The following is a 23,120-nucleotide window of genomic DNA, read 5'->3' on the forward strand; positions in this document are numbered from 1 at the left end:
GTATTTGTGTGTTTCCTGACACGCTTCAAAAGCTGGGTCATAACTGTTTGCTCGGGTTACATATATGTTGCAGTTTGCAGCTTGGAGCTTCTCGCGTTTGCTATTTGGTACCGTTAGAATTAACACACGCCGTGTTCGAATCAGTTCTTATCATGGTTTTGACGGTGCGTTTGTAATAGACGTCAATATTCGTCTAATTAATGCTAAGTTATGACTGACTGCAATTCAAAGCTCATTTCTCCATGGCGTGAGAGCATGCTTCACGATCTGCTTGCTGCTTTGAAGGGTGGAATCCAAAGGAAAATTTCTACTTCACTGATGTTCTCTTTGAATTCAGAGAATACAGAGAATTCTACGAATTCAATAGCAAAATGGTTCAAATTTCTTTTGAAACTTGGCACATATCACAAATAATCCAAAGCATTTACCACTGCAAACTGCAGTATCATGTGCAGAAAAGTGGGTAAAATTGATTTAGGACAAAGTTGAAGATTCAGCTTTTCAAACAATCATTACTATTATCCTATACTATTGAATGAGCAATTTCTGTTTAAATGTTTAGATGTTTAGATGTTTATATGTTTAGATGTTTAGAAGTTTAGATGTTTAGATGTTTAGATGTTTAGATGTTTATATGTTTAGATGTTTAGATGTTTAGATGTTTAGATGTTTAGATGTTTATATGTTTAGAAGTTTAGATGTTTAGATGTTTAGATGTTGTGATGTTCAGATGTTTAGATGTTTAGATGTTTAGATGTTTAGATGTTTAGATGTTTAGATGTTTAGATGTTTAGATGTTTAGATGTTTAGATGTTTAGATGTTTAGATGTTTAGATGTTTAGATGTTAAGATGTTTAGATGTTTAGATGTTTTTATGATTATGTTCTGAACAAAGCTCAGGCTAGAGCTACCAGAGGACTGTAATTTACTATTTAAATGATTAAATACAAAGAAGGGGCAAAATTTAATCTTAAATTTGAGCCAGGTTATTTGTACAGTTAAACTCTGCATTAATGAACAATAAAAAGAGCAAAAACTCACCAAATTTATTCCAATCTTGACTACTTGCCCTTCGAAGCCTTTATTAGGTGTTTTGGTCAGGTTCAGGGTGGGACGAAATCTGGGAATAAGACAGGTTCTTGCTTCCGGGCTGCCTTTTCGCGTTCAACTTGCAGGCCATGCACTGTGTTTTGAACAAAGCTCAAACTGGATTCTTTATAAATTCAAATGCGATTCAAATTAATTCAATTCAATACTATTCACGCTGTTATATTCATAATTCACACACACTACACTCAAACAATTTACAAGAAATTTCCAATCGAAAATTACATGACAGACAAACACAATTTTGTTCTTGCAAAAAGAATGGGCTGACGAGACAAGACAGACAAAACTAGGACGACTCACAAAAAACATCCAGAATGCCAAGCAAGCAGGACGGTTTGCGCCGGCGCAAACTCAAGCCTGCTATTCGCAGAACCACAGTCTGGCATTCTGGCGCTACAATTCGAATTCTCTGGCCAGAACAGATTATATATCTGTATGTGACCGGATCTCGAAAACGGCTCTAACGATTCTCACGAAATTTGGAACAAAGTAGGTTTATGATATGACGATTCGATTGCAATAGTTCTCAACCCCGGGGTAACTCGCTGTAGTACATTTAAAGGATAAATACGTCCTTGGAAAAACAGCTGGAAATTTTGTCGTCAGTCGATACCATAATGGAAGAGAGTGAACGAGTGCATGTGTGGGATCATCCAGCTGATCTCACGGGAAGAGAAATTCAGCAAGAGAAACTTATTTTCGTTTATTTGTTTCTTTTTTATAAAACATGTTTACTTCAGAAAGTCCAAAATAGTAACTAGATGCTGTTAGTGTAGAATAGTTCATAAAGTGTAAAATAAGTTAGTACACTAGCTAAATAGTAAAATAATAGCACATAAGTGTAAAAATGTTAATATAATGGATATTAACAAATATTGTAGCAAACATCGTATATCATTCTGAATCGAATTCATAGTATATCTATTTGTAATTGATGATGTGTTTGTTTTTTGAAGTGTGAATAAATTGTTTTTTTGATGAGTGATTGTAGCTTAACCTAGATTTTTTTGGACTGTAGGATACATTTAAAAAGGGACAGTTTTGGGCATAAGCCTGTTGTGCCTCCTCATATAACTGTAAAAATAATTGAACGACTGAGAAAATGAATAAATAAATATAAACTATAAATTCAATCTTTGTTCACAAATTTTCTATGCTCTAACACTCCAGAGCAAAGCTCGGTCCCCCGATATTTGATTATTATATGATAGCAAGCATAGTGGAGGCTTATATAACATACTTTTGACAAACAAGACTTAAAAATTGACTTTATGAATATAATATTTGTCAATTTTCATTGATCTACAAAACCTTATACAATGTATTCAGGGTGTGTTATCTTATTTTGCATTATGACACAGATCTGACCATAGACTGTATCCTTAGTTTATAATTTTTTTTCATAAATAATGATAAAAATGTAACAAATACAACATAGTACTTGTAAAAGGATTATTCAACCAGGAAGTATAGAATGTCCATCTTGAACTCTCTGCTCCCAACTGAACATTCACACTGTCACATACAATTATAATAAGATTTAACAATATGCGTTATATCCACGATCGATAAAAATACTAGTAGTTTTGTGAACAGTAGACCTTACGCAGTATTCTCATCCACAAGTACCTGATTGAAACTATAGACCTTATGGAAATACAGCAATAGACTGGCTTATCCACACATCTGTGTAATCACTTGTCAGCTGATTTATGATGAATAATTGATTCTATAGTCTGATTTTTACTCCAATATTGGCGTATTAAGGAGGTTCCTTTTTTCCTTTCATATTATCCTTGAAATGCAAAATTTCCAAAAACCTTGTATATACGTCGACGCGCAATTTAAAAAGGAACATACCTGTCAAATTTTATGAAAATCTATTACCGCGTTTCGCCGTAAATGCGCAGCATAAAAACATAAAAACATTTAAACATTCAAACATTTAAATATGTTTAATATTATTATTGAGAAATGCCAAACCGTCGACTTGAATCTTAGACCTCACTTCGGTCAATTATTGTTATAAAATATGGTTATTGTTTGTAAAATATGGACGAATTTAAATAATGTAATGGGATGAGGGCCTCGATAGTTGGGTGGGAATGGATACAGATAAAAATAATAATTTATCATGAAAAAAATTATCTACACAATGAAAGAGTTGAATGTAAACGAGAAACTTTTCACAAAAAAAAAACATAAACAGCATCAGCAAGTGGGAGATAAAGCACTTTGTTGGAACGCAGTAGATATTTCCTCCCTTTCATTAATGAGAGGGGTTCATTTCAATAGGGAAGTTTTTGCTATTTTTTCAACGTCGGAATAAATTATTTATTCTTCCCTCCTCTGTTTTTTCAACTGAATTTTTTTTCGAGACTGTTGACGGCATAGAAAACAAGTAGAGCAACGTGTAAAAAGGCAGCTAGTGAGAAAAGTTTGGGAGATGCCGTCAACACGCACGTTTAAATAGGGTTCACTCTCTCTCTCACTCAATCACTCTCTCTCTCTCACTCAGTCAATCTCTCTCTCTCTCTTTCTCTCCGACTAAAGCTCTCGAACTTATAGTTCAAGTCAGTAATGCATGTAGACGCGAGTAGAAGGAATGCACTCGAGTACAATTAATCTTCGAGAGACGGTAATTTATGGCAGTTAGCACGCAATCTAGAAATTATTGCGATCTTCAAGTCGAAAATAAAATTGTCAGGTGGAAATAAATGAGATGACTCCGAGAAAGCGTGTGGTAAAGTGGTAAGTGGAAGAGGATGAGGAGATAGAAGAGAGATGACAAGATATGGAAGATAACTGAGAGAGATAACACGAGATGGATAGTTTTGCGGTAATGGCTCATTCCAGAATTATTACAGAAGTTTGAAAATATGACTCCGCAATAATGACTTATTAACTTGGCACGTTGAAGAGGTGTCTCAGAGCTGATCACGTTTTACATTAGTGTTGAAATTAATCAAAATTTGAAAAGTGGAAACATATAATTTGAGCTTGTTGGAGATTTGTTTTCGACTAGATAATATTGCCAGACCATCAATAATTTTATGGAAGTTCATCAGCGTAACCTTAACATATTCATGGGCGACTTTTATTAGCTGAGAAAGTTATGAATCTTTTTGACGCTTATCAACAAATAATATGTCAAGTGTTTTTATAAGATGAAGATTTACTATTTGAGATACTTTAGGTGTAAGTTCCAAGATTATGTGGAATTGAATATAATTTCAGGATGATTACTGACGATCATTGACGCAGGTGATTTATAAATCACTTATTATTTGATGATTTATTGATATAATTTATAAATTATAAGTATACGCATATACATTACTTATTATTACTTTGTGAGTAGTTGTGAATGTGGTAGTTATATATAGGCTAATGAATAAAATACTAGATATTGTGAAACCACAGATATTTTATGAATCGAGATACCGGTTTCGGTTTTACACAATAATCAATCTCTAGTGAATTATTACAAAACTACAAGTAGAGTACAACAGCATTTGAACTCACGGTCGAGCGCTGCTATTGGTGGAAGCCTTGACCTATCAAGATGAACGTCTGCGATTGCCCTAGACGGGCCCCTCCCCAATTAGCGGTTCATACGATATCGCTTGTACATAATATTGAAATTATCTATTGATAATTATATATCAAATCATTAGAAAACAAAATGGAGATAGATTCAAGCAGCAAACATAATAATGAACAACTATACTTGAAATAGTTAATATTATTATAATTGATATACAATTAACAAATTATTGAAATAGTTAAATGTTACGAGATAAATATCAAAAATCAATAGAAAAATGTTACAAAAACATGGAAAGCCGTGGGATAAAGAAGTACAGTAACAAATTATACTAACATAAACTCAGAAGAACTACAAGTAAATATTAATGAGCTGGGAATGAAGACTTTTATTAGTATTCCTCTCTTATAAATTTTTCAAAACTGTATTACACTCTATCAACAAGATGTCAATATTTGCCATAGTTCATTCCACATAGAGGATTAAAATACACTAGAATAACAAGACGATTGCTTTTTCATGTTAAAGATTCCAAAACTTACTAGAATGAACAAAATCAATAGACAAATGTTACAAAAACGTGGAAAACCTAAGAATAAAGAAGCACAGTAACAAATTACTAACAGTAACTCAGAAGAACTACAAGCAAATATAGATGAGCTGGAAATGAAGACTTATACAGTATCATTTCTCTCTCATAAATTTTTCAAAACTGTATTATACTCTATCAACAAGATGTCAATATTTGCCATAGTTCATTCCACATAGAGGATTAAAAGACACTAGAATGGCATACGATTGCTTTTTCATGTTAAAGATTTCAGAACTCACTAGAAACAGTTCTAAGTTTATTCAAGTACTGTACGAGTGAGCTGCAAAAAGTCCACTATTCCAAGTTGTGAATTATTAATGGCCCCAGTTCTACGCTCTGCACTGTAAGCAGGAATATATTCAGACCCAGACGCTGTTATCAATGATGATAAATTCCATGTTCTGCATTGGTCTGTGAGCACTGAAATCGGCGAAGCAATGCTTGGCTGGAATTGATGTTTTGCTGTTGATTTTCCGCTGCGCGTCTCGGGCTCAAAATGAAACCCAAACAAGGGTTTGAGGTTGGGAAGTTGCTCTATTCTCTAATGCGGCTGTTCTTTGCCATGCACTAGGACAGCGAAATAACGATTCTATTTTATGGCTGCATTAATTCTTGGTCCCATAACGTATTCCAGCTTGTAGCGAGCGGCAATGCGATGGCTTTTTCATGTTGAAGATTCCAGAACGCACAAGTTGGTTGCCACTGCCACTGCAATATTCGCATCACTGGAAGAAATCTAGCTTCTTTCTACGCTGCCATTAACCAGACTGTCGTTAACCCAGATAATTGCCAAAGTTAAGGCCCTTGCCATTAAATTAAGATTTATAAGCAGTCTGTATAGCTCTTTGTTTCGCCTGGATCACAACTACTCCACAGTAATAAATCTTGAGGGTACTTTCGACGAGACCTAGCCACTTCCCACAAATTTAAGTGAATATCATATTGCCTATCCTGAACAATATACAGCACCAAATTCTCTCCTATAAATTTTACAATACTTTATTTACTATAACAACAAGATGACAATACTTTCCATAGTTCACTAGGAAACTCTTAAACTAAGAGTCTAAGTACACTATCATAACACCAGAAGTAGAAACAATATAGCTTTGAGACAGCATAGGTTGAAACTGTATGAGGAAGTACCTTCTTATATTGGTTCTAAATTATACAACAAATTTCCTGCAGAGCTGAAATCTAAGTCGATAAGCATTTTCAAAAGTAGTTTATACAGCAAAGAGAGGCATTTGTTTCTTTGAATGTTCTCACCTTACCTTCTATTTACATATACAAGTTATTAATTTTTACCCATAAACATATCTCGAAACTGGTCACGAATGCAGGAGTACACGATCATAACACCAGAAGTAGAAACAATATAGCTTTAAGACAGCGTAGGTTGAAACTGTATGAGAAAGTACCTACCTTCTTATATTGCTTCTAAATCAAAGACCTTAAAGAGATAGCATCTTAAAGCATCTTTAAGGTCTTTGTTCTAAATTATACAACAAATTGCCTGCAGAGCTGAAATCTAAGTCTATAAGCATTTTCAAAAGTAGTTTATACAGCTTTCTTGCTGAGAAGGCCTACTGCAGAGTTATAAATTTCTAGTAGATATTGGCACTTACAAGTTGTATATTAGCACTCACAAATTATTGTATAGGCTAAATACAAGTATAAGCGCATTGTATTAATTGTATCTCTATGACGATGTTCAACAGTTTTTTGTATTACAGATGATTAACTGTGTTGAATAAATTTATATCTTATCTTATCTTATCTTAAACACAACAATTCTTTATTGATTTCGATCGATAACATAAAGTACATCATCAAAATGATAGGAAGGGGAAAAATAAGGTAACCTTATGCTATTCCTATCCCAAATTTAGATAAGGTTACACATGATCCGAAATTGGTCAAGTCTTGTAGTTCAATTCAATTCAATTCAATTCAATTTATTTCCATCAAAAAAATACATCAATAAAACAATTACATCACAATTCAATAATACATATTTTCAGGAAATAAATATTCCCCCACATAGACTATTGGTCCGTGTGTGGGGGAAGAATGTTCGCTTCAAGTTTTAATGAAAGATTATTTTTAATAGATAGTCTAGATAGTATTGGTTGGACTGCCTTGTTATTTGGATCTATAATATTCAGGTGTCTTGCATTTCTGTTAGCCTCTTCATGCCCATTTAAAGAATCAAGTGCCTGACATCTTCTGAACATCTATTTAATAGTTACATGTTATGAAATAAATATGAAAAATCAATTATAAAACGAAATGAAACATAGGACATTGGAATTCTTGGAGTAACCAGAGAGTATAAAATGTAGCTACATTCATTCTATAAGTACTAACTTATCTAGGAGTGATAGAATAAAATGAGGTAGAGAAAGGATGTTCATAATGACTGTCTCTTCCAATTATTTATTCCAAAAATGAGTTTATCGATTTTAAATTCAGCGAATTACGCCAGGCCCTCACAAACACAGGCTTAAGCCTACATGTAAGTCTCTCATAACGTAGGGGTATATATAAATGTACTGTATTTGTACTGTATTATTTGTAAATTGTGAGAATTTGATTTGATTTATTCATATTTATTTATTACTATTCAGTTTCGTAAAGCCACACATTTTTGAGCAAGGCTCAAGTGGCATGCAACATGTCAAGTTCAGGATCGGGATCCTGAGAATGCGTTGCAGCACTCCTCTATTGTATAGGGACATGCCTATACCAATCTCCTGGTTACCTTAGATAGAAACACTTTATAACCACCACACAACCTAATATCTTCTGGAATACAACTATAAAACTTCAATCCTGAGTAATACTTTTTCAAGTAGAGAGAGTCTATGAATTGGGAGCTGGAACAAACATGCATTTCTACCTCGAGTTCTGTATGCATGATTAATTCGGTCAACATTGAAAATTTCTGAATTTTTGAACACAAAAGGAACCACTTCCAAGGAATAGATAGCTGGAACAGAAAGAAGCTGGAGTCTCCTGAGTATAGGTTTACAGGAAGAAGAAGGACTCACTCCCTCAAGAACACCAAGTGTTTTTTTCTGCATTTTGAAGCATGTGTTCAAATAGTTCCTTCCTGACCCCCAAATTGGAATACTAAATCTAATCAATGATAGGAAATATCCATGATTGACCCTTAACTGTCGTAGAGCTGTTCTAACTTATAACTGTCGTAGAGCTGTCGTAATATTTGAATTTGCCTTTACAGTTCTCAGAGCGAAGAGATCATTTTGAGTAAAAAGACTTAAAATTGTCAAAACCACAGATTCAATAGTCTTTTAATCCAATATGAATAATCACCTAAATATTAACTTAGAATACTGAATCTAATCAATGAAAGGAAATATCCATGATAGACCCTTAGAGCTGTCGTAATATTTGAATTTGCCTTTACAGTTCTCAGAGCGAAGAGATCATTTTGAGTAAAAAGACTAAAAATTGTCAAAACCACAGATTTAATAGTCTTTTAATCCAATATGAATGATCACCTCAATTGAATGAAAAAGACTAAGAGATTGTCAAAAAACCACTGATTTATTGATAATTAGAATTCTGATAAAATCAGAGATTGACAATGGTGTAATAACCGAAACCGGTCTTTCTAATTATCAATAAATCAGTGGTTTTTTGACAATTTCTTAGTCTTTTTCATTCAATATGAATAATTACCACAATATCAACTTCTCAACTACACAAAAAGGGAGAATCACCTCAATATTAACTTCCCAACTTCACAGAAAGTTTCTTTCAATCTTTACATACAGTCAGAGACAGCTTATACTCAAGATTGTTTTATTCCATGATACAGTATTATGCGGTTGATAAACTGAACTCTAGTAACCTTGGCATCGGTGAAGTACTCTATTAAATACAGCAGTAAAGGTTGCATAATGCATATTTTGAAACTTGTGGTTTCCAGAGGAAATTGTTATAGCTTTTCACTATTGAATAAAATTGTTTAACCACTACTTTATTATACATTTCTTCTCTGTAGATGAAATTCTCTGAGATAAAATTAAGTGCTTGAATAGTTTCTTGCAACTTTTTATTATGAATACTTCATCCAGACGATAGAATCCCTGAGTTTTAATTTGAATGAAGACAACCGCTACCTACTTTCGTGTACGGTACGTCTCTTCTCAGTAGATAATGATTTTATTTTTTTCCAAATTATTTTTCAAGCACAGAAAAAACATGTTTTCTTGTTTCAATTGTTCAGTAGACGAACTTTAATCTTGTTTTTATTGTTGGACCAAAGTTACCCCGCAGGACCAAAGTACCCCCTGTTGACGGTACGTCTCTTCTCAGTAGATATATGATTTTATAAATAAAAATGAAGCGCTTGAACAGTCTCTTGTAACTTTTTATTGTGGATACTTCATGCAGACGATAGCTAGCATTCCTGAGTTTCAATTTGAATAAAGACAACCGCAACTTTCTTCTACGTCTCTTCTCTGTAGATATTTTTTTTATAAATAAAATGAAGTGGTTGAACAGTCTTTAGCAGCTTTTTATTGTGGATACTACTTCATGCAGACGATAGCATTCCTGAGTTTTCATTTGAATAAAGACAATGATTTATCTTTTATGAAATAAGAAATTCTGAATAGAATCGTGTCCTTCAGAGCAGCTTTATCAATCGCGAAGAATGATCTTTCAAAAAGAATTGATGCCCCGAGCTAGAATTGACATTATCTTTTGTTACGAACTGTGTATCTCTCTCTAACAATGGCGTATTGTTCCATAATGATACATTATTATTGTCGCTATGGTTCCTGTTGTAGTTTTTGCAGCTATCATTATTGCCTATTGTGATCCGCTCTGAAGCCAACCCAGTTTGGACAAATACACGAGAAGAATAGAAATTCTTTTTTATGCGTGTGTCATAATGTGGATCACAATGAATCACTGCAACATGACGTTTGAGATATGAAACTCAAACTCAAATAGAGCAGAGCTGTTGACTCAAGAATCTGAAATGAAACATAGAATCGAAACATCACGAGAAAATAAAAATTAAATATTGAAATCTTGAAGTTTATTTATTACTTATTATTTTACAAAGGCGACTTCTAGAGGTATGAAATGAAACATAGAATCGAAACATCACGAGAAAATAAAAATAAAATATTGAAATCTTGAAGTTTATTTATTACTTATTATTTTACAAAGGCGACTTCTAGAGGTATTTAAAGCCCATAGTGAGGTCCACGTTATAATGACAGTGGATAAAGATAGAAGAATAGCGATGCCGATTCTCTGCATTAATTAATCATATCTCTAAACTGTCAAAAACATAATTGGCACCGTTGTGGACCTAGAAAAGGATAGTACCACCGGCTTTGTTGAATGATAGACAAGGATAGCAAAACCAAAGTTGATCAAAAATACTGTCATTATAACGTGGACTTCACTGTAGGTGATGATGATGAGATGAATGATAATACAATGAAGGTAGAGTTATGAATGAATAAAAATTATAGGTTATGCTATCCACTTGAATTGATTTGAGTCCAATTTTCAGTCCAGAAATATAAACTAGAAATTTTGAATTTGATCTGATTGAAAAACGGATATAATAGAATGATTACGTTCAATAAACTCTCAGAACTTGAAAATATTGAGTAGTGAGTTGACAAGAACTGAAGTGAGTATAGTCAAACTTCTCAATACTATTATGAACTATATTATGTACTCTGATATAGTACATGATATATAAAATAATCAATTTCATCAAGTTACGAAGTTATTATCACGAATACGTCAATTAGATCATAGTATCAAGTCATGTGGTCTTAAACGTATTCTCGTATATTTTTCGAGTGTACATATTCAATTATCATTGATATTCTTTTATGTTGAAAAAATACAGGAATAAGTTACTCAAACAAAGATGAACCATTGGCTCTTCTACAGTTCGTTGATAGATTTTGAGACAGATAATAAAAATGTTGATGATGAAACCACAAATAGCTTACCACTAAATTGTGTGATCGATTTGATCATTCAGGAATTAGTTTTTATCTTCAACAATTTCACAACATGAATAAAAACATAGGAGAGAGTTTTAAATTCAGTATTTTTGTTTCGATATAAGAGCAACCAATCAATAAATTTTTCGTTACAGCTTTACCATATCATAACGCTATAGAAAGAAAAATAAAAATCTCAGTACCCTTTTTGAAATATTTAATCACAACATGTTTCGGACATTGATGCCATTTTCAAAAAGGGTACTGAGATTTTTATTTTTCTTTCTATTTCTATAAAAGTAGCCCTATACAGAAAAGAGATACATAACGCTATACCTTAAAGAAAAAGAGAAAATATACATTTCAGTAATCATTCTCGAGATAAATTATTATGTTTCTTGAAAACAAAGAATCTTGAGATACAGGAGAACTGAAGTAAATTTATTAGATATTGTCACTATTCGTTTCCACTTTTGAAAAATTGTCTCTTATCAAGTTTATTTTGAACTGTGCACTTTCAATACTTGACAGATATGAGATCATTCGAGAAAATTCGAATTTGAATAGAGGACTCTTCAATTTTCGTACACTCCCGACAGTCGAGGCCTACGACCGTAGAGGACTGGAAAACAGTCCTCTACTGTCGCGCCCCCTGTGTACTACCAGTGTAAAACTTTCATTCGAGTGATTATCATCACAGTAATCAAGCTGTTCCCATCAATCCATCTTTCCTCTACTTTGCAATTAGATTATGAATGGAAATTGAAGGTATACAAGTGGAACATGATAGTATGTATCATTTATTCCTACTTGATATATGTAATAATTATTGTGATTCACACTGATTACAGGTATGAAATCTATCATACAGATCGAAGGCTACATTTTCATATAATACATTGTGAAAGTTACTTACTCAGTCTTACCTCTATAATCAGTAAGTAGCATGCAATCATCACAACGGTGCAATTGTAGAATAGTGTGTGTAAAATGTGGAATTACTTTTATCTGTGATTGTTATGTTGTGGGAGAGCAATATGTTTTTTCATTCCCTGGAGCAAATTGCTAAACTCATACGGGTCTATATAATATGGAGATAAGTAGACCTCAATGCTGGTTGGAATGTATACAATAATGAATAGAGAGATAACATAGGATTTATATTCCATCTGTCCTATTCTAGTGGGTGAAAAGAAATATAGAGTATTATGTTTCAAGTACTTGAGAATTTGAATATGAGAGTAAAAAATTATGTTTCTCTTTACAACTCAATTTAAAGTATAGATATAGTAGTTGACTCAATTCAATAGCTATTGTGTTGTTTACTATAACGTTACCTTCACTGAAATATTACCCAGGTGTAATGAGTCTATGTACGATCACTGTTACCACACTACCAGTAGTTCTGTGAACAGTAGACCTCGCGCTCAGTAAGTTACATTGACCTGTTGTTATGTTTTCTCAAAAATTAATAAATAATTTGTCAATTTAAAATGTCTCGAAAAAATCCTAAATAAACATAGAGCTTTCTGTCCTAACGTACAGTGACGTGTCGTCCCGGAATGTGAGTGTGAGCTCTGTTGTCAGGTCTGACTGCAACTGTCTACAACGTTGATAGAAAGATATTTTCAAGATGTTCGATGTTTTTGAACGGGTAGTATTATAGTCCACTAGACAGCTGATTTATGATGAATAATTCTATAGTCTGATTTTTACTCTAATATTGGCGTATGAAGGAGGCTCCTTTTTCCTTTTATATTATCCTTGAAATGCAAAATTTCCAAAAGCCTTTATATAAGTCGACGCGCAATTTAAAAAAAAAATACCTGTCGAATTTCATGAAAAACTATTACCGCGTTTCCCCGTAATTGCACAACATACAGAAATAATTATAAACATTTAAACATTAAAAGAGGAATGTCCAACCGTCGACTTGATGCGATATTTTGATTTTTCACATAGGCCTACTCACGTTTTTACCATCCACAGCTGTTTCAGTCAAGGATGAATTATCCTTTTAATATCGTTCAACGAGTTTCCCCAAGGATGAAACCTCGTGCAATCGAATCTTTATATCATAAACCTACTATGTACCAAATTTCGTGAAAATCGTTAGAACCGTTCTCGAGATCCGTTAAACATAAATAACCAGATATATAAAAAAACAGATATATAAACACAGAAATTGCTCGCTTAATATAATAGGATAAAGTAGCAAATGGTTAGAAGAGATCATTTATTGAAAGAAAGAATGAGAGAGCAGATGAGGAAGATAAGCGTGATTATAGAGTTAAGCATTGGCATGAGGCTGACAGTTTGTAGCCCCGCAATTACTCTTGTTTCCGCAAAGCCATTCTCTATAAAAGACGCAGTCAAGTGGAGAGAAAGAGAGAGAGAGTGTGAGAGAGTTTGTGAGGGAGAGTGAGAGAGAGTGATAGTGAGTGAGTGAGAGAGAAGTGCGAGAAAAACACACCAGGTGGAATCCGTTTCAAGCATTTTCCAATGTCCATCAAAGTGACGGAAGAAACTGCTAGTAAAACAAAAGCCTACAACTCAACAGAAATGCAAGTGAAGCATGAAAAGCATTGGAAGTGGATGAGCTTAGACAGAGTATGTGTGATAGGTTGATTAGAAAAAATCCTGTAAGCGTTGAGCCCAGAATAGTCTGAACAGATCTAATAATTATGTCTCATCTAATACTTAATAAAATACCTTTCAACGTAGAGGAAAGATACCGTTGAATTCATTATTATTTGTTATTGTATTATCATATTGTGTTATTTGTCTCTGGTCTCATTTTCATATATTCTACTCAGTCAATTGGAATTCCCCTACATGATAATAATGTGAACAAAGTTGAGAACTTTGAACGGTGAACATGAGGGTGACATTCATTCCATCCTGTTTTTCAGTTGATCATGCATTTCAAGTTTTCAGTCTTTGTGTTTATTATCTATAATTATTATCAATACTTTTCGAATACATTTCATATATTGACATTCAAGAGAAAACCCAACTTCTCTAACCTATTCTTCTATCTTATCTTTAAATATCGGGGACCGAGCTTCGCTCTCCAGTACAAAAGCATAAAAAATGTATTACGAAAGAAGGAATTATAATAACATTCATACATGAAATGTTCTATCTAATCACAGTAAATTGAGATTATTTCCCAGAGGAATGCAAAAATTTCCCTCACAAAAGCCCAGTTGCACAAAAGCCGGTTAAATTTCAATCCTGATTAACTTCATGTGAACCAAATCAGAGAAGAACATTTCAAAAAGATAGATGTAGTGGAATTAATCAGGATTGAAAATAACCCGGATTGTTTGCAACCGGCACTAAGTACCTGATTGAATGATTACAAAAGTTCAACAGCTGAGTCATAATTTTGACACAGTCCCACACACATGAGCTTGCGCTCACTCACTTCCATCACCAACAGACGACGAAATAATGTTATTATCAGCTGTTTACCATGGATGAATAATAATTATCCTTTTAATGTCCTTTAGCGAGTTTTCTTAGGGATGAGACCTAGTGCAATAGAATCTTTATATTATAAACCTACTATGTTCTGAATTTCGTGAGAATCGTTAGAGCCGTTTTCGAGATCCGGTGCAATACAAACATATAAACAGAAGTGTTGCTCGTTTAATAGTATAGGATTTCACTCAGTCAAGTGGAATTCCCCTACATGATCATAATGTGTACAAAGTTGAGAAGTTTAAACGGTGAACATGAGGCTGACATCCTGTATCTCGGTTAACCATGTAATTTATGTTTTCATTCTTTGTGTTTATTATCTAGAATTATTATCAATACTTTTCGAATACATTTCATATATTGTCATTTGAGAGCGGAAGCCAAATTCCTCTAACCTATTCTTCTATCTTATCTATAATATAATAAATTGGCTTATACTTGTACGAGATAGGAAATTCACTAATGACGCATCATCAAGTCTGAACTACTAAACTAATAGACTCGAATATGCTAAATTTGGTAGTCAGTGTATTTTAAGAATTGTATATCCTATTATAATAGCTTATTTATGTGAAGTCCACTTTTTCCTTCTAATTTATGTCATTCTACCAGTATATTTTTTTAATTTGGAGATCAGTCGGTCGCATCAAATTACCCATCTACGTAGTTCTTAGCTCTAGTTTTAAGATTTATGCATACCACCCCACACAGGCTAAGCCTCGGGGCGTTTATTGTTCTATTCATCCTTATAAAAAAACCTTATCTATCTCTTTTCTGTATAGGGCTTCTTGTAATAAAAATAGAAAGAATAAATAAAAATCTCAGTACTTTTTTTGAATGATTTAATCACAACATGTTTCAACATTGATGTCATTTTCAAGTGAAAAAATGAAAAAAAATAGAAACAAAAAAAATCTCAGTACCCTTTTTGAATTATTTAATCACAACATGTTCCAACATTGATGCCATTTTCAAATGAAATTTCACGTGAGATTTTTATTTTTCTTTCTATTTTTATAACAAGTGGCCCTATACAGAAAAGAGATAGATAAGGTTCTTTTATAAGTGAAACTTCACTCGAAAATGGCATCAATGTTGAAACATGTTGTGATTAAATCATTCAAAAAGGGTACTGAGATTTTTATTTTTCTTTCCATTTTTTTAATTTGTTTATTTTTTCACTTGAAAATGGCATCAATGTTGATACATATTGTGATTAAATAATTCAAATAGGCTACTAAGATTTTTATTTTTCTTTCTATTTTTATTTTCATTAACTAAGAAATTTATTTTTATTTAGTAAAAAAAAAAATGAAATAAAAAAAGAAAGAAAAATAAAAATCTCAGTACCCTTTTTGAATTATTTAATCACAACATGTTTCAACATTGATGCCATTTTCAAGTGGAAGAAAGAATAGATGAAACATGTTGTGATTAAATAATTCAAAAAGGGTACTGAGATTTCAAGAACCTTATCATTTTACATGTCTATGTTTCGATGATAAGAAAAAGATTTTCCTGTTATTGTACAGTTTTTTGGATGAATAAAATCTTTTCCATTTCATTTCAAAATTTCGCATATTATTTCTCATTTTACCGAGGATGGATATAGCCCTATTTCAATTTTTCAAGATTTCAGTAGGTCAAATTTTCAATTAGACCTTGCGGAGCCTTGTCACTTGCTAGTAATTACATAATTTAACCTACTCTTCTACATAGTTGAACCTTCACACAATAAGCTTAGTTTGACGTGTGAGGTTCTTTGAATCGTTGGATCTTTGAATCCGTCCCTTCAAAACAGTTGAACAAACACATTTATACACACAGTTATATTCATGTTGTTCGATAGGCAGCGGAGACAATCCTCAGCAGTACACTCTTTTCTATTTTATTGACCGAGCAAAGTGAGGTCTAAGATTCAAGTCGACGGTTTGACATTTCTCTTAATGTTTAAATGTTTATAATTATTATGTTTATATGTTGCGCATTTACGGCGAAACGCGGAAATAGATTTTCATGAAATTTGACAGGTATGTTCCTTTTTTAATTGCGCGTCGACATATATACAAGGTTTTTGGAAATTTTGGATTTCAAAGATAATATAAAAGGAAAAAGGAGCCTCCTTCATACGTCAATATTAGAGTAAAAATCAGTCTAAGTCATTATTCATCATAAATCAGATCAGCTGTCGAGTTGACTATAAATTGCATGCTATGACGCATGCAATTCAATATCTCAATGTAACTTGGTAAAAAATTAACAGCTGTGTAGACTATAAATTGCATGCCTCCTTGCATACCTTATCGAATGCAATTTTAGGCACTATTGAATAGGATGCAAGGAACTTATAACTGCTCGTCTGGGCGCCTATAGTGTGGTCCACGTTATAATGACAGTGGATAAAGATAGAAGAATAGCGATGCCGATTCTCTGCATTAATTAATTATATTTCTACACTGTCAAAAACATAATTTACATCGTTATGGACCTAGAAAAGGATAGTACAACCGGCTTTGTCGAATGATAGACAAGGATAGCAAAACCAAAGTTGATCAAATACTGTCATTATAACGTGGACCTCACTATAGATGTCTTCTGGTTTTCTCGCGCTAAATTCCGGAAAGCGTTATTATGATAATTAAATCTTGTGTAAGCATGATCTGATCAAATAAATAGTTAGTGTATCAGTGTGATGTGCTTATGGCTTGGGACGTCGTTATAACTGCGCGAGGTCTACTGTTCACAGAACTACTAGTGTAAGCAGGATGAGCTGAACCCCTTCCAAACTTGATTTATACAGATCTGAATCTAGATATGGAGAGCATCACTGTTTTTGCGAATAGCGCAGCACATGTTCACAGCATTCTAGTTTTATACAGATCACGTTGCACATCCATCTAGCATCTCTGCCTATTTGCATCTCAATGTGGGAGGAACCCAGATTAGTCAAAACAGATCCATCTGGATTTAAAAGGAGGCTGCAACGTAGAAATCCTTGTGGGAGAGCAGTTGCAGCTGTATCGATGCTAGGCTATGGTAAGGTCCACGTTATCATGGCAGTGAAGGAGAAAAACGTTGCCGATACTCTGTCTTGTCAATGCCTTCCATGGAGGATAGCTGATACCAGTATAATATCTGATGTTATAGAAGGCTGCAACGTTAGAATCGTTGTGGGAGAGCAGTTGCAGCTGTATCGGTACTAGGCTATGGTAAGGTCCACGTTATCATGGCAGTGAAGGAGAAAAACGTTGCCGATACTCTGTCTTGTCAATGCCTTCTATGGAGAATAGCTGATACCAGTATAATATCTGATGTTATAGAAGGCTGCAACGTTAGAATCGTTGTGGGAGAGAAGTTGCAGCTGTATCGGTACTAGGCTATAGTGGGGTCCACATTACAATGACAGTGGAGAAATATAGGAGAACTACGTTGCCGATTCTCTGCCTTGTCAATGCTTTCTATGGAGGGTCACTGATACCGGTTCATTGATGGAATATTAACACTGTTCATTACCAATGAAAATTATCAATTATATATCTCTTTTCTGTATAGTTAGGGATGTTAATTCCGGGACTGATTTCCAGTCCCGGTATTTCGGGATTATCCAATATCAATCCCGGGGCTGATCCCGGGATTGGCAGGAATCAGTCTCATAAAATTTTAACCATTTTTCCTCCTCAATTAGTTCAGTAACAGTGTGTGGAGATGAAAAAGGGCTCATCATAGAGGGAGAGGATATTATTGAAATGGAAAAATACTTAGGAATAATATTAAAATTAAACATTCTATCGCTATAAATGTTTTCAAGATTAGGAGTAACTTTTTTTGAAAGCTGAACCACTACTAAATGAAATTTCGAAGAGCCAACTATATTTACTTCAACTAGATATTCAAGGAAATGACATCAGCACTATTGACAATATTGCGCTGTCTAGATTGATTGATTGATTGAGTACTTTATTTTTGTAGATTACAATATATACTGGCTTTTACACTCTTATATACAACTAGCCGTCAGGCTCGCTTCGCTCGCCGTATCCGTCTAGCCAGGGGGCTCCGCCCCCTGGACCCCCGACTGGATCGTCCAAGAATGAGATCAGCAGGCTCGCTTCGCTCGCCTGCATTTTTCATTTGAGCATTTTTATCATATGTTAGGACAATCCAGTCGGGGGTCCAGACTAAACGTCTGGCTAAACGGATACGGCGAGCGAAGCGAGCCTGACGGCTAGAAATATAATATTCCCAGGATTGAAGTAGCAGTGCCCAATCAATTTTTCCGCGATAAATGCATTTAAATCTTCAACTTGGTGCCTATCTAACAAAGTCAACTCAACCTTATGCCAACCTGACATAATTATTAATTTAGTTGCCAGTTAACAACTGTTTCGAAGAGGTACTCTATATAGATTATAGTTCTATAGTAACATATGATATGGAAATTTCAATTATAATTAAGAGATTGGGAGAAGAAGAATATACATGCTAAAAGACGAACTTTAAACCCTTAAAAACAACCCTTGGAGTTAAAATATTGCCAAAAGATTTCTTAGTGCGCCTCTAATGGGCCAACTGAACATACCTACCAAATTTGAACGTTTTTGGTCCGGTAGATTTTCAGTTATGCGAGTGAGTGAGTGAGTGAGTGAGTGAGTCAGTCAGTCAGTCAGTGAGTGAGTGCCATTTCGCTTTTATATATATAGATAGCTTACAATAAAGCAAATTATAGATGATCAGAGAGTATAAAATATAGAATGTACATTCCATCCTCACTGGTCTAGACTGGTAATTGTGGTGCTGTGTAAACACCAGCACCGAATAATGCGAACCGATAATGCGAATTCTATTTAGTCAGTAGAGAGTATGATATTTTATGTATATGCAACTGTAGGTTGCGCCTGTAGAATAAATTAGTCAAAACAATAAACTAGTCATGCAAAACTCATATTCATCACCCAAATGAGTTCTATATTGAATGGTTTCTGGAAAAATACGATTCACAAATTCAGGTTTTCTAATCCCGAAAATGCCGGGATTGACGCTAAAAAATCCCGGGATTGTTAGCTATCAAAAATGGACCGGGATCCCGGGATTGACATTCCTATGTATAGGGCTACTTGTTATATAAATAGAGAGAAAACTAAAAATTTAATATCAGTACCCTTTTTGAATTATTTATTTTTCTTTCTATTTATCAATTATATTTTATTAAGCAAGAAATTATATTTTTCAATGATTTCATAATGAATTTTCATAAACAAGATTGAATATTCTGTTGATCAAATATATTTCTACATGGTTAAAAAACAATCTAGCAACAGAGCAAAGCGAGAAAGAGATAGCGCTATCCGCTTTATTGAATGATAGACAAGGATAGCAATACAATTGCTGATTAAACACTGACATTATAACGTGGAACTCAATATAGGCTATAGTAAGGTCCACGTTATATTGACAGTGGAGAAATATAGTACAACAGCGTTGCCGATTCTCTGCCTTGTCACTACTTTCTGTAGAGGATAGCTGATACCACTATATCTGATATAATAATTATTCAAAATAATCAATTATAACGTTGAGGAAATATATTTTTTATCGATGTTAGAATAATAAATTGTCATGATTGAGATTTTTTTATTTACAATGCAAATGACACTAATGTGAACACTGAAAGATGAAATAATAAGCTAGTCCTTGTGCTATTTTTCTAATTAATATAGTTAACTAATTATTATACTGGCAACGAAGCGTTGTTGGGGGAAGATAGCGCCTCTTGTCGAATGATAAACAAGGACAGCTACACCAATGTCAGCCAAATACTGCCATTATAGTGCCCATCTCACTGTAGGGAGATGATTAAAGGATTGTAACGTTTTTGATTGCTTTCAGATGAACTCACGGCTTATTTAAAGCTGTTTCAACGAAACTATGTATTTAATCTACATAGCTTGATTAAAACAATTTTAACTTGTTTTAGAATGAGATTCAGGGTCAGTTAAAATTGTTTTAACGAAGCTATGTAGATTAATTACATAGCTTGGTAGAGAGAATTTATTTAGTTCTCTTCAAGGCAATTAATATTTAGAACAATGCTATGTATTTAATCAACATAGCTTCATTAAAACAATTTTAACTTGTTTAAGAATGAGATCCAGGGTTAGTTAAAACTGTTTTACGAAGCTATGTAGATTGAATACATAGCTTGGTAGAAAGAATTTATTGAATTCTCTTTAAGTCAATAAATATCAACAACCAAGCTATGTATTCAATCTACATAGCTTCATTAAAACACTCTCAACTTGTTTCAGAATGAGATCCAGCGTTAGTTAAAACTTTTTGTGTAGTTGAGAAGTTGATATTGTGGTAATTATTCATTATTCATATTGAATGAAAAAGACTAAGAAATTGTCAAAAACCACAGATTTATTGATACTTAGAAAGACCGGTTTCGGTTATTACACCATTGTCAATCTCTGATAAAATCAGATAATTTCTTAGACAATTTCTTAGTCTTTTTCATTCAATTGGTTAAAACTGTTTTAATGAAGCTATTTAATCCACATAGCTTCTTAAAACACTTTCAACTTGTTTTAGAATGAGATCCAGGGTTAGTTGAGATTGTTTAATGAAGCTATGTAGATCAAATACATAGCTTGGTTGGAGCAGTTTTGAATAAGCCGAGAGTTTATCTCTGTAGCAATCAAAAACGTTAAAAGATGATACAACGATGATACAAAGATGATAAAAGAATGATAGACAAGGATAGCAACACCAATGTCAATCAAATACTGCCGTTATAACGTGGACTTCACTGTAGTGAGCATTGGGATCGGTGAGCATTTCTTATCAGTTTCGAGTGAAACTCGATCAAGCCCCAGTAAAGAACGCTGGCCGGTTTAGCACAGTACACTCCCTTGGAGACTGTGAACTGCCCTCCATCCGGCCGGATAAGGATTAGATGAATCGATGCCAGCCTCGGACGGTTTCCTTTGTGCGAGACGGACAACGGGCCGAGCCAGCCGAGTTTCGGACGCCTTAGCTTGATGGATGTCGTCGTTAATTCCCGGCCTTCGGGTCGGTCGAATGCACAGGCCAAACCTTCACCAACCCACCCCTCCACACCCTGAAACCGCGATGGTTTCAAATATATCATGTCCGACATTCACTCGCCCGCCCCTCACCATTCTATCTCTCTCGCACATCCCGCACCCTTATCGCCCATCTCTCTCCCGCAGTCTATTTTTATCTGGCTCTCTGTGTTCGTTCAATTCATGCCATACGGGCTCCTCAATAAACGCTCGCTTTTTGTCGTCAAAGACGATTATTATCCACTGCCGTCTTTGTCGTTCATCATTCTTCTTCAATGGAAGATTGGTGGACATAATCAATCGCCCCCCCCTTACACAACCCCTCTCCCCCCAACAAACTCCAGTCCCCAAGTCACGCATAGTTCAACCATTCATTATATGTCTCATCAGTTATTCTGTCTATTTCGAGTCTCGTCCAATTCAAAACACTATTTGCATTGTTCAGTGGTGGACAACTATATAGAAGAGATCCACCAACCTGTTATTCGCTGTAACTACTAACTTAGCCAGTGGAAAAAGGCAGCTGGTGAATTGACATGTAACTGAAAATAAAATATCGAATTGGTCTACTTTATTTGGGTTGTAATCGAAATGCTGGTTCACTGGTTGTGGTTGTTCCATAATATTTTGGGAAAATTCTGCTGACGGAAGAACTGTCACTTTATAAGTTGCTCGTAGTGTTTGTGGGTGTTCCAGATTATTTGTGGGAAATTCTCCTGGAAAACACGTGAAATATATTTATTTATTTATTTATACGTGGATACAATAACAAATCATATAAATATGATTGGGAAGGAACAACAGGCTTGGCCCAAAACTATTCCATTCCCAAATTTTGATTACATGTCCAAAAAATAGGTTATGTTTCTTCTGTAAGAAGTTCAAGCTCAACTTTCGTCCAAAAATAAATATGAGATGCAAATTTTAAATTAAGAAAAATTAAAACACCAAATTATAGTTAAATATTACACTTAATTATCACTGCACATTGTATTAATTAAGTTATCAAACTAGTTTTCTCACCTCACAGAGATGTTGAGAAATATTGAGATTATGTTGGCAGATATACGGTGTAACCGTTTAAACCAAGAAGTACTACATAGGGCCGTTTGCAAAGTGACAGTTTAAACTGAATTTCATTTTAAACTAGATTAAATCCGTATCAAGTCTAGTTTGTTACAATGTGTTACATTTTGAGTTTAAGCCAGTAGCTGATTGAATTAAGTTTAAGCTCTGACTGTGCAAACGACCCTTAATTGAATGATTGTATCTTAATTTCTAGGAGATGA

This window comes from Nilaparvata lugens, chromosome 4, assembly GCF_014356525.2.
Source record: "Nilaparvata lugens isolate BPH chromosome 4, ASM1435652v1, whole genome shotgun sequence".
NCBI classification, from domain to species: Eukaryota; Metazoa; Arthropoda; class Insecta; order Hemiptera; family Delphacidae; genus Nilaparvata; species Nilaparvata lugens.